At 59.8% G+C, this 13,320-nt stretch overlaps 1 protein-coding gene across 2 annotated transcripts in view; it reads left to right on the top strand.

Moving 5' to 3' along the window:
• ANKRD11 (ankyrin repeat domain containing 11) overlaps positions 1 to 13,320 on the top strand; it is a 59,937-nt gene that overhangs the window by 20,272 nt on the left and 26,345 nt on the right. Inside the window, exon 1 of one of the 2 annotated variants that reach the window (XM_065745290.1) lies at positions 2,522 to 2,684. The exons of the other annotated variant lie outside the window; for it this stretch is intronic. The gene's annotated coding sequence lies outside the window, so the exon portion shown is untranslated. Of the gene's footprint in view, positions 1 to 2,521; positions 2,685 to 13,320 lie in introns of those variants that run through there. 2 annotated transcript variants of the gene reach the window in all.

The raw sequence follows: 13,320 nt of genomic DNA, 5'->3' as shown, positions 1-13,320 counted from the left end.
TAACCTGCATGCACCCCGAGGTGTGGGGCTGGAGTTCACTTTGCAGTGCCCCCGTTCCAGTGCTTCTCCACTTCCTCGCTGCTGCCCGCGGGTTCTGGCCCTCCGTGCTTCCCAGCTCTGCACTGCCTGACCTGGGCTGCTGGAGCAAAGCGTTGGCTTTTGCTGGAGCCCTACTGCGAGGTGTGTGGGCTGCTGTCTTACAGCATCCCTGCAGCAGCACACAGCACTGCCCACCCTGCTGTGCCCCCGCAGCTTCGGGTCTGCAGCCCCCAGGGGCTTTAAGGAGCAGTCATTAAATCTGAAGTCATTGTGTCTCGCAGGGAGGCTTGGATCTATGGGAACAAGCTCAGGGGTGTTTAACTGTACTGGGTCTGTGGTGCTGCATGGTGTCAGGCAGCAACAAGGAGCCCTCATCCCGGGGTTCCCAGGAGCTCCAGGGCCTGCTGAGTATAGGAAGGCTGGTCAGATGGGGACGGATGGACGGCAGGATGGATGTGGTGCTCTAGCCATTGGCATGGTGCTGAAACCAGCGTGGTTGGGGAGGAAAAGCTTGAGAGGAGCTGGTCAGTTGTCTGGGACGGGTAAGGGCTGGCACTGTTCTTGGCTGTTCCTGCTCTGCAGTTTTGCAGCTGTGTGTGTCGGGGCGGCGCTGAAGAGCTCTGGTTGTCCCCCGTTGGACCTGGATTTGGTCCTGTAAGAGCTGTACTTCCTTTCTGTGTCACCTAGTCCGGAGGGAATTCTCTTGTTGTCCTCAGTAGTTCATGCCTCATTCTTGCTGTCTTGCCAATATCCAGACATACAGCTCTCTGCATGCAGCCGCTCAACTTCTTAACTGAAATGAAGTGCTGTAATAGGAACACACGTTTTGGTTGGAGATAACGTAGGAAATAAATATTCACAGGAATGTATTTTAAGGTAGTGGAAAAGCATCGAGTGGACAGAGCTGTGCTTCAGAGCAGCAGCGTTGTCTGTGGCAGGAGGCAGCCTGTGCTGGGCAGCAGTGCTCGAGGAAGCACAGCCCTGGGCAGCTCCCTGCTGGTGGGTGCTGAGGGACGCATGGCACCGTGGCCTTGCTGTTTGCTGACCCTGTGCCACAACTGGAGGGATCAGGGAATGGAACGACAACGGGTAGGAAATAATCTCATTAAATAAACCCAAAATTGTGAGGTTTTTTTCCCCCTGTCAGCAATACAGCTGCACCTGGGCGCAGTGGCTGGCCAGGCCTCGGGCCTCCCCCAGCACTGGTGGTGCTCATACAGCAGCCACAAAGGAAAGCTCTGTGTCCCTGGGCCGTGGTGTGAGTGCTGCTGGGAGAGGAGGGCACTGCCGTGCTGCTCTGCTTGGCTGGACACAGAGCTGCCCTCCTCAGCTCGGCCTCGTGCAGGTAGGAGAGCTGCTGGCCGGAGGTGAGCAGCTGTGTGTGCACGCTGGTATTTTTAGATGTCTGCGTTTTCAAGGGCATCTGCTCTTGGAGCTGACGTGTAGCGTGTGTGCAGCACGCTGTGTGTGACGGGGCCCTGCTGGCGTGCGAGGGAAGGAATGTGGGCCGGGGACCAGCAGCGCTCCCACGGCCCCGTCCCTCCTCCAGCACTGCTCCATCTACTCCTCGTACTTGGGAAACAGCACCGAGCTGCCATGAGCAGGAGGAGTAATGAGATCTTGAGGCAGACAGCTGGAGCAGTGTGCGTGCCTCCTGTCCCAGCCCTGCCTGCTGTGGCAGTGCCTGCTGGCAGAGCAGGTGACCACGCAGCCCTGTGCTGTCACAGAGATGGGCTTTGGGTCACTCCTCAGTTTGCAGTGGCTCAGAGGAACGGGGAAAACATGGCACTGTTTTTACACAGTCCGCGTTAAACGTCTTTGGATCCGCTCTCGGATACAGACGAGGAGCACAGAGTGTACTGGGCAGAGGAGGAGCACGGACTGTGTTAAAGCATTAAGTGCTCGTGGCTTTACCATTGGAAGGTGAAAGCTGCTGCTCAGCCCGGGGTGATTCATTCCCTCTCGTGCTGCGGTTCCTCGCAGCGCTCTTTGGTGCAGATGTGTTCTTATTGAGCAGGGAGCGTGGTTGCTGCTGGTGGTGGCAGCGCTGAGCGGGGAGCTGGGTGCTCGTTCAAGCTGTGATCCCGTGGAGGCTGTAATTAAAAGGTGTTGAAAGAGGGCTGTGTGTTTGCAGTTTGCAGAGCTGGATTTCTTTCTCGCCGAGGTCTCACTGGGAGAGGAGGCCGGTCTGCCTGCTTTCTGCTGGGCAAACTGGAATCAGAGCTTCGCCCGCTTGTGAAAGCAGCGCCTGCAAACGCACTGCGGCCACTCCGAGTTGGGTGTGATGGGGGACGTGCTTTGTAGGGCGCCCTGAGCTGGGGCACCAGGACATGGAGGTGCCTGGGGTAGGCAGAGTGGGTGCACTGTGTGCCCTGTGGGCTCCTCGGGAGCTCGCTGCTGACTCGTGACTTCTGTTCCCCTCGTGCTCTGCCGTGCTTTCACAAGGTGTGATTAATTTAAACGGGACCAAAAAGGGACAGTTCTGCTTCTCCCGAAGCCGTGCTGGTGTTGAACTATGCGTGGTTTGGACTGGAGCCCTGCTGAATGTTGGCAGCAGTCCTCGTCTGGAAAGAAGTGGTAATTCTTTCGGGGATGAGAAATGGGGGAGGAAGGATCGGAGCGCGGCAGGGATGATTTAAAGCAGGGTAAGTCAAGGCACATATACGTACGTGTGGATGTAGCTGTGCATGTGAGCATTCACCAATGCTTAGCATACAATGTTCCTGCTCCTTGTTTTTGTTGCTTTTCCTTATTTTTAGTTCATTGTGGCCTTTCCTATTTTTAACCTGATGAAACTCGGCGCGCTTCAGCTGCAGGGATCGGAGTCTGACGTGTACGTGTTACACCCAAATTTAGTGGGGATGCCAGGGGGGTGAGCCCCAGCTGTCTGTCAGCAGCAGCTGCTGCCCCACACGCTGAGGGGAGGGCTGGCAGCTGGGACCCACGCCTGGGCTGAGGTTGGCCTGGCTGGGGGGGGCTGTGTGGGGCCCTGGGCTGGAGCCCAGCACGTGGCTGTGGGGTGGAGCAGGGCCTGGCACTTCTGCTTTGGTTCCAGCACCAGGCGTGCCTGGCCTGGAAAGGGGAATGTTGGCTTCTTTAGGCCGTGAGAAGTCATCTTTGATCTTCATTCTGGGCACACTGAGAATGCTTCTCTAACAGCAGCACTGTTGTGCTGACAGCACGATTGCTGTGCCTGCATGGGTGAAAGCAGCATGAACTTGGGGAGCCCCCAGCTGGGCTCCCATCTTGGAGCTGGGACTCCCACTCGAGTCATGCTCACTGCTCTGCCCCAGTGCTCTGTGGCTCAGCTCCAGACCTGCACGGCGTGCTGCTCAGCGCTGCTCACCCAGAGCACTTGGCCCATGTGGGATCATGGGGGCACGCTTAGAGCTGCATCAGGCTCTGTGTGCTGGGGCCCTGCACCCTGGGAGGAAAGCAGATGTGAAACAGCTCGAGAGTGTGTGGGTCTGCCGGGGGGGACGTGCATGCAAGGGCACAGCAGCGAGGACAGGATGGGATGGGGATGGGATGCGGGGAGGTGCGGTGCCCCGTGCCCCCTCAGCTGTGGCTGAGCACGCAGTGCTGCTGCTGGGTCCTTCCTGCTGGATTCCTTTGATTCACTACAGCTGGTGGAACAGTTAGGCTTGGTTCAGGCATGTGTGGATGAGAGCTCATTTCATGCTTGGAATCGTAATGACGTTCTTTTCTTTCAAGCTGCCAGCAGTAAAAGATGTCTTCCGGTGTGTATTATCTAAATAAGCCGGAGCGTTTCAGTGTTTTCTTATTTTGGTTTCAGAACGTGGCACAATAAATGGCACTCACTCTTCCAGTGCTCGGCGCGGAGCAGCTGCATCGTGGCTGCATGCTGGGCCCTGGGTGCCACACTGGCATCTCCTGGTCCATCTGCTGCTCACCTGCAGAGCTCCGGGCTCCGTGTGCTGTCCCATCCTATCCGTGGTGCTCTGGGTGACGCGGGCACGCTGAGCTGCTGCCTTCCCTGTGGAGCTGTGGGTGCTCCTTGCATGCAGCCATCACCACTCCTCCCTGGTTTTGGCTCTGCAGCCAGCAGTGCTGTGATGCCCTCATCCCCGGAGCCGCTCTGCTCGCCCTGCGGTCGGGGCTGAGTGCCTGGCGGCCCATTGGCTGTCTCTGTGATTGACTGGAAGTCGCAGCGGATAAATCTTTCATGATTGGAAACCACTTAAGCCACGAGGAGGTGGCTGATCGCTGGTTATTAGTGGAGAGGTTCTACCAAACAATCAGAGGAAATTGAGTGGCGGGGTGTGTAATTTATGACTTCATCCCGGCGCTGTGGGGAGAGGCAGCGAGGGTTGGAGCGGGGGATGGGTCGTGTTTGATGGGGTTGTGAAGGATGACTCCGGTTGATGTCACCTATGGCTTGGATGTGTGGATGGATCCCGAGGAAAAGCTCTCACTGGGGCAGTGCTGAAGGAAAGCACGTGAAAAAAGGCAGTGTGCAGCCAGAGGGGTGAGTTGTGCTCACAGTGGGCACTGAGCAGGTGATGTGGGAGCTCTGTGCCTGGAGCTGTCCCTGCCCCACATCCATCCCCAGCTCAGCGTGCCCTGCTCAGCTCTGCGGTGCTGTGGAGGAGCCGTGAGGAGCAGCTCACTGTGGAGAGGGAGCTTGTAAACTTGGGCTAAAGATAATTTACATTTCCTAAAGATGCTGCTGCTGAGTAAAAGTTTCCAAGGCCGGCTTCTGACCTAGCCATCATCAGCATTAAAATGGAGAGCAGTCGTTTTAAAGGAGTGTTTTTCTGTGGTGTGGAGGGGAAGGAGGAAAGCAGGCTGCCTTACTCCTGAGCCCTTCATCTCTTATGGGTCTTGCAGTGTCCACGTTAGTCCTTTTGGGCTCTGCTCTTGGGCTTTTGTCCTTGCCCCTGTGCTGCTGGCTGCTGCATCCCGTTGGTGCTGGGTCCCTTGTGTGGCTGTGGTGGTGCCAGGGCAGTGCTGTGCCCTGCCTGCAGTCCTGCTCTGCCCTGCTGGGCTCCATGGCGTGGGACGGGAGGCTCAGGATCACATCTGGTGTTGTGGGGCAGGGGCAGTGCTCCTCCTGTGTGCCAGTCAGCAAGTGGGACCCTGCATTGCTTGGTGACTTCAACTTCCCTTTGGGTGAAGAGGAGTGGAGTGCTCCGAAGCCCCTTGGGGTGTCAGGGGGTCGATGGCAGAAGCGTGTGTCATGGTGAGATCCCATTTAATATAGAGAGCACAACCTAAACCCCCCACCCACTGCAGTGTATGGCTGTGCTCCCCTGGAGCCTTCCCTGCCCCACCCTGATGCCATCAGCGGGGGCAGAACTGGGTCCCCAGCCCCCCCAGGGCCACCAACAGCTGTGCATGGCACAGGGACTGAGCTCATCTGCTGCGCTGGGATAGCGGGTGAACTGGAGCTGAAGCACTGCGTTTTTTCCACGAATGTGGACGAGCTCCAAGGCCATAAAGAGAGTTTGCAGAGGCTGCACATTCGGCAGCTTTAACTCGAGGCACCTCGAGAAGTACTCCTTTCCCTGTGAACGGGAGGTTTAAGCTGGGAGCTCATTTTCAGGATGTGGAAGTGTGGATGGGGATGAGGCCGAGCTCCGCTCTGCACACCCGCAGCGTTTCCCAGGGCTGTGGGTGCTGCTCCCTCGCTGGGGACTGACTCAGGCTGCACAGATGCCAGTGCCACGTCATGCACCAAGCATGCATTATTTTCAGCTCTTACAGAGGAGTATGTCGGGCTGCCGAAACTCCCCCAAATGTCAGCGTAGCTGTGCCGTGCAGTCCAGCACGAGCTGGGTGCTGTGCATCCCGGCTCCTGCAGCAGCCCGTGTCGGGGCTGTGGTGCTTGGGGCTGCCGTGAGGGATGGGAGGGCCGTGCTGGTGGTTCCCAGTCTGACTGCATAGTCCTGGTGGTCTTTTTTGGCCTTCAGGATTCGGTGTGTTTCGTTCCTTCGGAGGGTTTCTCCTGCGGTGAGGAGCACGGTTCAGACACGGCCACTGCCTTCTGTGGGGCCGGGAGCTGTGGGGCGGTGGCACTGGGTGGCGTGACATCGGTGTGGTTCTGGCAGTGCGTGGTGGTGCAGCTCGGGGTTGTAAATAAGTGCAGCAGTGGGTGCTGGGGGGGGAGCTGCATGGGGCAGAGCGCGCTCCCCGCGCAGCCGTGCGGTGTTCCCATAGCTGTGTCGGGCTCGTAAAATAAGGAGCTTAATGTTGTGTGGCACAAACGCGCGCGCTGGGGGTGGTTATGGCATCGTTAATTAGCCATCTTTCTTGGGGAAGATGGTGCTGTTGTGAGGCCTGCTCTTCCTCCTCGCCCTGCTCCGAGAGAGCGGATCCGCAGCGCCTGGGGCTGCGATGGACGATGTTGGTGTGGCTGTAGGATGCCCCGTGATGTGGTGCAGAGCCTCACCCTTCCCAGCTCCTCCTGGGTGAAGGACAGCAGCGTGCTGGGTGCTGCTGAGCTCCTGGGGCTGCGGTGGAGGGATGTGGGAAACGCAGCATCGGGAAAGAGGAAAACAACCGAGTGGGTGGCGATGAGAGGGAAGAGGAGGAGACAAAATGCAGACAGCGAAGGAAAACCGGATCCTGCGTGAGAGAGAAGAGAGATGGGAAGGCTGGAAGGGGGCCAGGAAGGAAGCCTGAGAAAATGGAGAGCAGTGGGCAGGGCAGTGGGGCCCGGCGTTCCCGGGGATGGACAGCTGTGGCCGTGCACTGGGATCGGCTCATCCCGGTCCGCCATCGCTGCTCTCGGGTGGAGGTTTGGGAGCCAGGAGTTGCTGTGCGTGCTGAGCTTTGTGCTGGGGAGCTGCCCTTCCTCCCTGACCAAAATAGCACCCCAGAAAGCACAGAGCAATGGGGTCATGTCCTTATCCCCCCCACGCTCAGCGTGGAGGAGCCCCAAGGTGGAGTCCCGCACCACACTGCCCTACTTCTGTAGGATTGGAGTGGCCCCAAGGAGCTGAATGAACCCATGGGGCTTCGTGGAATTGATGCACAGATTCCAGGCCTGCCCTCCCCTCCTGCACAGAGAGCTGGGCTGCCCCATAGAGCCACGTAGATTCCTATAGAGGCCCATAGAGGACCCATAGAGCACCCATAGAGCCCAGGGAGGTGGTGGAGTCACTGTCCCTGGCAGTGTTAAGAGGCATCTCGATGGAGAGCTATGAGATGTGGTTTAGCAGCTTGTGGCAGCAGTGGGAGTGGGTGGGTGGTTGGACTTGGTGATCTTGTAGGTCCTTTCCAGCCTTGTGGTTCTGTGATAGGGCCCCACAGGGAGCAGAGGGAGGACAGGTCAACTCACAGGGGCCAGTGAGTGCCCTAGGGTGCCCCATAGAGACACATAGTGAGCCCCTTACTGACCCCATAGAGCTGCAGACCCTCATAGATCCCCATAGAGACCATGGAGGCAGTGCCATCCCAGGCAGTGTTAAAGAGGGCCCCGTAGAGAGCAACGGGAGGACAGGTCAACCCATAGGGACCAGTGAGAGCCCTAGAGCCCCATAGACGTACAGTGACCCCAGGCTGTGGGGTGCCCCACGGGCTGTGTCCGGTGGCAGCACACTGCAGGAGCAGCATTGTTCTCACAGTGTTGTCTGCTTTGAGGTTCACGGTGTGGGCACCGAGCAGTGCCGCCAGGTTCAGCTTTCACTGTCACTGCGTTGATGGGAACGAGGAGCAGTGCCGGGCTGCACGAGATGAGAGCAGCTCCCAAACGAAGCTGTGACGCGGCTCAGACGGAGGGATGTGGAGCTGCTGCAGTGTGCAGGAGGGCTCTTTGTGGCTGGGGGCAGCCCGGCCTCGCCCCCCCCTCCCTGGGAGCCCCGAGGCTTAATCCATTGTTTGTAAAGCTCTTTAAGATCCTTGTTTGGAAGCACCGGAGTCTGGAGGATTAAAAACAATTTATTTTTGTGTATCTTGTGTAATGCGCATCTCAGGGGCTTGCCAGGGAAGGAGGAGCCGCGGCACACGGGGTGGGGTGGGATGGCAGGTCAGGGAAACCGAGGGAGCAAAAGGGGAATGGCACAGAGCTGCTGTGGCAGCGGGTGATGCAGGGCACTGTGTGCCCGTACTGGGAGCAGTGTGCCCGTACTGGGAGCAGTGTGGCTGTGCTGGGAGCTGCACGTCCCCGGAGCTGCACACTATAGACGCAGGGAGCGGGGATTAGCGTGCAGCTCCTCCAGCACCGGGGGGGGGGGGGGGGGGGGGATGTGGGTTGAGCGTTGCGAGAGGATCGTTAATTCCTCGGGGTTAATCCCTGGCACATGCAGAGCCTCCGGAGCCGTCTCCTCGGCCGTTTTCGAGCAGCTCGGACCCCGCGAGCTGCCGCTGCTGCCTGCTCGGCGTGCGGGAGCGCTGGGGTTGCTATAGCGAAGGGCAGGGGCTGTGTCGGGAGCTGCGTGCTGCTGCGGGTGGGAGGGACGCGTGGCATTCACGGGGAGGGATGGGGAGACACATCCCCGGGGCTGTGGCACAGAGCATCCTCCTCTTCATCCTGCTCCCTGCCGTGTGTCTGAGCAGCTCGGCATCCCTATCTTCGGGGGGGGGGGGGGGGGGCTGTGGGGGGGTGCACGCCCGGGCAGCGCTCGGCCCCGTGCGTGGGGATGTGGTGTGAAGGGCGGATGCAGATCCTCAGCAGCATTCTCTGTGCGTGGTTTTAATCAGAGCTTCAGCGCGCTGGTTGGGATCCGGACTTTGATGCTTGCGAGCATGGTGCTGCTGGGTACCCTGCATGCACTGCGGTGCTGCCCTACAGCCCTGTGCTGCCCTATAGCCCTGTGCTGCCCTACAGCCCTGTGCTGCCCCATAGCTCTGTGCTGCCGCGTCCCTCGGGCACGTTGCTGCCGTGAGAGGGGCTGTCCCAGCTCCAGCCGTAACGTGGCGAGAGGGGGAGCGAGGGAAGGGAACAACAGCATTAGCGGATGTAGAAGTAGCTGGAATGAGAAGCTTTTGTGCCATTAATAACAGCTCTGGCTGGCAGCCAAGGCTCAGAGTGTGGGATTAGCCTGAACAATCAAGACTGCGGGATCAAAACAAGGAGGCAGGAACAGCGAGGTCACGCTGCTGCCATCTGCGCTGCCGCAGTGGTGGGAGGGAGCGGAAGAGGGGGGAGAGGGGGGGAGGGGGATTGGGGGTTGGGGGCCGAGCGGCGGGCGGTGCCCAGCCGTGCTGTCCCCACGGAAGGGGCTGCGGGGCAGTTCCCGCTGTGCCGCCCCACATCGGGGGCGGCTGAGGGTCGGAGCGTTCGCGTTGCGCCGTTCCCATTCCCCGTGACCCCATAAATGTGACCGCCCCGCGCGCAGCCCCCGGCTCCGGCTAAAAATACCGCGCAGTGACTCCCAGGCGCTCCTTTGTCTGAGCGCCTTTCAGTTCCCTAATTGAAGTTGGTTGGAGGGCAGCGCACCGCTCTCCTCAATAGCTGACATAGCTCACATCGCGGCTGTGAGCCGAGAAACGAGAGCACAACCGCTTTTCCTTTGTGCGCTCCTGTTTACATCCCTTCCCCCCTCCTCCCCTCCCCCCCCCCATTCTCCTCCCCCCCCCCATTCTCCTCCTCCCCCCCATTCTCCTCCCCCCCCCCATTCTCCTCCCCGTTTCATCTCTGCATTTCTCCGTCGGGTTTTGCCGGACTCTGAGCCCCAGCCCGAGCGGAGCGGGTAATGGCTCCTAATTGCCCGCTAATAACGAGATCTGTGGGATTTGGCAGCGGTTGGGGTATAGTCCTCCCACAATCTGTTGTCGGAGGGGTCAGCACTGTGGTGGCTGTGGGGTCCCATAGCCGTGTGTTGGGGTTCCTCTTAGCGCAGGAGTGCCCCAGGTTCACTTTGGGAACACACACACAGGGAGTGCACCCACACTGTCCCCCTCCACCCGGGGTTGGGATTGGATGTGGATGGTGGTGTGGGTGCTCGGGAGCTGAGTCCGCCCCTGTGGGCCATTCCCCAGGCCTTCAGCAGACCCTCAGCCTCCCTCCAGCAGCCCTGGGGGTCCCTGATGGCTTGGGGTGCCCCCAGCTCTCCCTGCATGGTGTGAGCAGCCCTGCGCACTTCTGCCAGAGCTCTGTTAGCAGAGATAAGCCAGCCCTGCTTCTGAGGTCACCACATGTGCACGGAGGCCCTCACACAGCCCCACTACTGCAGGAGGTGTGGGAGCAGCCCTGCTGCAGGGCATGACGACCCCGGGAGGGGGCTGTGGGGTCACACCAACATCTGGCACTGCTGGCTGCTCTGAGACTGGGCTGAGTTGGGGCTGAGATGAACTGGGGCTGGGCTGCAGTGTGGTGCTGGGTTGCAGTGCTGGGCTGCAGGGCAGTGCTGCAGTGCAATGTTAGGCTGCAGTGAGGGGCCGGGCTGCCCTGGGACTGGGCTGCAGTGTGGTGCTGAGCTGCAGTGAGGTGCTGAGCTGCCCTGGGGCTGGGCTGCAGTGTGGTGCTGAGCTGCAGTGAGGTGCTGAGCTGCCCTGGGGCTGGGCTGCAGTGTGGTGCTGAGCTGCAGTGAGGTGCTGAGCTGCCCTGGGGCTGGGCTGCAGTGTGGTGCTGAGCTCTGCAGGAGCTGCTGCCCAGCCCTGGCTGCTTGGTGTTCCCTCATCACAAGGCAGGATGCATTTGCAGGTGAATTCTGCAGTTATCAGAGTGGAGGATTGGGTGCTGCTTTCGCTCCCTGGCAGTGAGAGCTGTGCTCAGCCCTGCAGGTCTGTGTGTGTTCAAAGCCTGCAGTTAGTGCTCACGCCTCACCGAGAGCATTCCCTGCTGTGCACTGTGGCACAGAGCTGCTTTCTGGGGAGGTTGGAGCAGTGTTTCCCTTTTTGAGGTCTCAACAAAGCTGTGGAGCTCCTCACCTGCTGGGAAGGCAGCAGAGCAGCCGTGCCGTGCCCTTCCTGCACACAGCAGTGTGTCACAGCCCTGTGTGCTCCCAGTTGCTGGCCCCACGCTGGTGCTGGGCTCCCCTGCAGGGTGCTCAGCTCCATGAGGTTGGTGAGGACTGAGGAAGCCCAGGTTCCATTAGAAACCGCTGGTCCCAAGGAGTTGTAAGGCAGATCAATAAGGAGTGTGGTCCGCCTGGCTGGATGTCGTGGCTGAGCTGATGGTTCATTCACCCATTGCTTTTGCAGTGCTTCCCAAATGGTTCTGCTGGGACAGGCCGACATCTGGGTCAGACCTGAGATGGACTTCCTAGGCAGTGCTGCTTCCCAGGTGTTGCCCAGTGGGTCTGATTTCCCCCCCAAGTCCATGCAGAACAGGGCTGTGGGGTGGCCCCCTCTGCACCCAGGTGGCAGGTGGTGCTCAGGAGCCCAGGGCTTGGTGCCACCATCCCCATCCCTGTCTTCATCCCCATCCCCATCCCTGTCCCTGTCCCCATTCCTATTTCTGTCCCCATCCCCATCCCTGTCCCTGTCCCCACACTCAGACTGCTGGTGCTGGTGCCTCTGAACCGCGTGCACAGGACTCGGGGTGGGTGTGATGCAGGGCTGTGCTCAGGGAGGTGAGCCGTGCCCTGTCCCCCACGCTGACAGTGTCCGGGTTTCTCCCGGTAGCTGTGTAGGGCGGAGATGGAGCTGCTGGAACAGAATCTATTTTGATTCCTCAAAGTCCTCGCGATGCTAATTCAGTCAGCTCGTATGTTACAAACGCAGGCTGTGTGTGTGTTCAAACTGTTCTTGTTGGCTTTTTTACTTAATAAGTTCTCGAGATAGTTGCCATGGCAATAATCCTGGATTCTGAGGATACGGACAGGCCCACGGGAGGGAGCGGGGCTCCGGGCGGTTCCCCACGGCAGAGTCTGGGTGTGAGGGGTGGGGTGGTGAGCAGTGGGACCGGGGCCCGTAACCATGATCCCATCTCCCTGTGCTCTGGAGGGAGCACGGCCCTCGCGCGTCCTCTGACACCGCTGTGAGCACATGAGATGAGCGACAGCCGGGCAGGAGGCCGCCAACAGTGGAGGTGGAGTTGGCTTTGGGCACCGTGACCCCGTCCGGGCTGCGTGCCAGGGGCCCATCAATAATGGATGGGATCGAGCACCCCGGCCAGCACGCCCCTGTACCGAGCCGCCCTCGTCAGCATCGCTGTCCGCGCCGTCCTCTCACTGCTTTTCAATTATACATGGTGCTGGGAGCTGCAGTGCTCCTCCGCCCCATTCAGGCGTACCGGGCCGTGCAAGCACACAGATGAATTTTACATACGGTGAGGATGGATTTGGTATCGAGGTGCACAAAGTTCCTCGTGGCCACGGCTCGGCCTCGCTGCCCATGGGTGGCACGGGGCACCCCGTCCTACAGTGGGAAATGTCCCCGTGTGGCCGCGCTGCTGGGAGCACCACGGCTGGTCTGGGCTTCCTCCAGCACGGGTGCTTGTCCAGGGCCACAGGACAAGCTCTCCTTGTGCCCCAGGAGCTCCTCAGGAGGTGCTTTGTCCGCTCACCTCTTGCAGCAAGACTTAAGGAATTGTTATTTCTGCATCAGGAAGTGAACAATGTCACGGAGCATAAGAAAGTGTAAGCAGCTTAGGGTGGATTACAGTGACTGACCACTTAGCTATGCAATTAGATGGGCGATGGTGTGATAAATCAGGAGCAGCTGCTTACCTGTCCCATGATGCTGTTTATCTCGGGCACGTGCTCTCTGCTTTCCTTGGGACAGAAGGGTGCCTGGTGCTCGCTCTGCAGGAGCGGGACGGCTGCAGACCCCTTGCAGCCCTGAGCCCCCCCCTGCAGGGTGTGTGCGCCTGGGCTGTGCGTGCTTCATCTGCGTTGGGCTGCCCAAGGGTGCTGAGTGGACCATGCACACCACTCTAGGCTGCGTGCTGCTGCTGCCCCACAGCTGCGTGGGACCCTCCTTGCCTGGGGACACTCGGTCCCCCCAGCGCACCCCAAAGCCACCTGCGCTGTCCCTGTGGCCCCACGTGGGGACCTGCCGTGCAGCTTTGCTTCTCCTCATCCCAGCAGCTCCTGGCACCCACGGCAGTGAGCATGTGCCTTGCCACTGCTTCCCAGCTTCAGCCACGGAGCACCCAGTGCTGCCTTCATGGTGAGGAGGGCACCCGGTGCCGGGCGCTGCTGGGCCCTTTTTCCCCCTTCCCCTCCCACCCTTGTGGAGCTGCTTGGGGCTCGGAGCAGAGCTGCAGTGTGGGGTCGGGCCCTGTGGGGCAGCGGGCACTGACATGAGCTGCTGTGTGGTGGTGTGCTGCAGATCCAGAGGCGCTGCCCGGCTTCCCCATCTAGCTGAGCCGCACTAAATTACCTGTAGTTAAAAAATAACGCTAATTAAATTCAAACGCAATAACGATTA

The sequence above is a fragment of the Cyrtonyx montezumae genome, unplaced genomic scaffold (genome assembly GCF_038088225.1).
Source record: "Cyrtonyx montezumae isolate F1298 unplaced genomic scaffold, pur_monq_1.0 scaffold_35, whole genome shotgun sequence".
Classification (NCBI taxonomy): Eukaryota; Metazoa; Chordata; class Aves; order Galliformes; family Odontophoridae; genus Cyrtonyx; species Cyrtonyx montezumae.
Note: the sequence above shows the minus strand (reverse complement) of the source record. Positions and strands in the feature narration are given on the sequence as shown.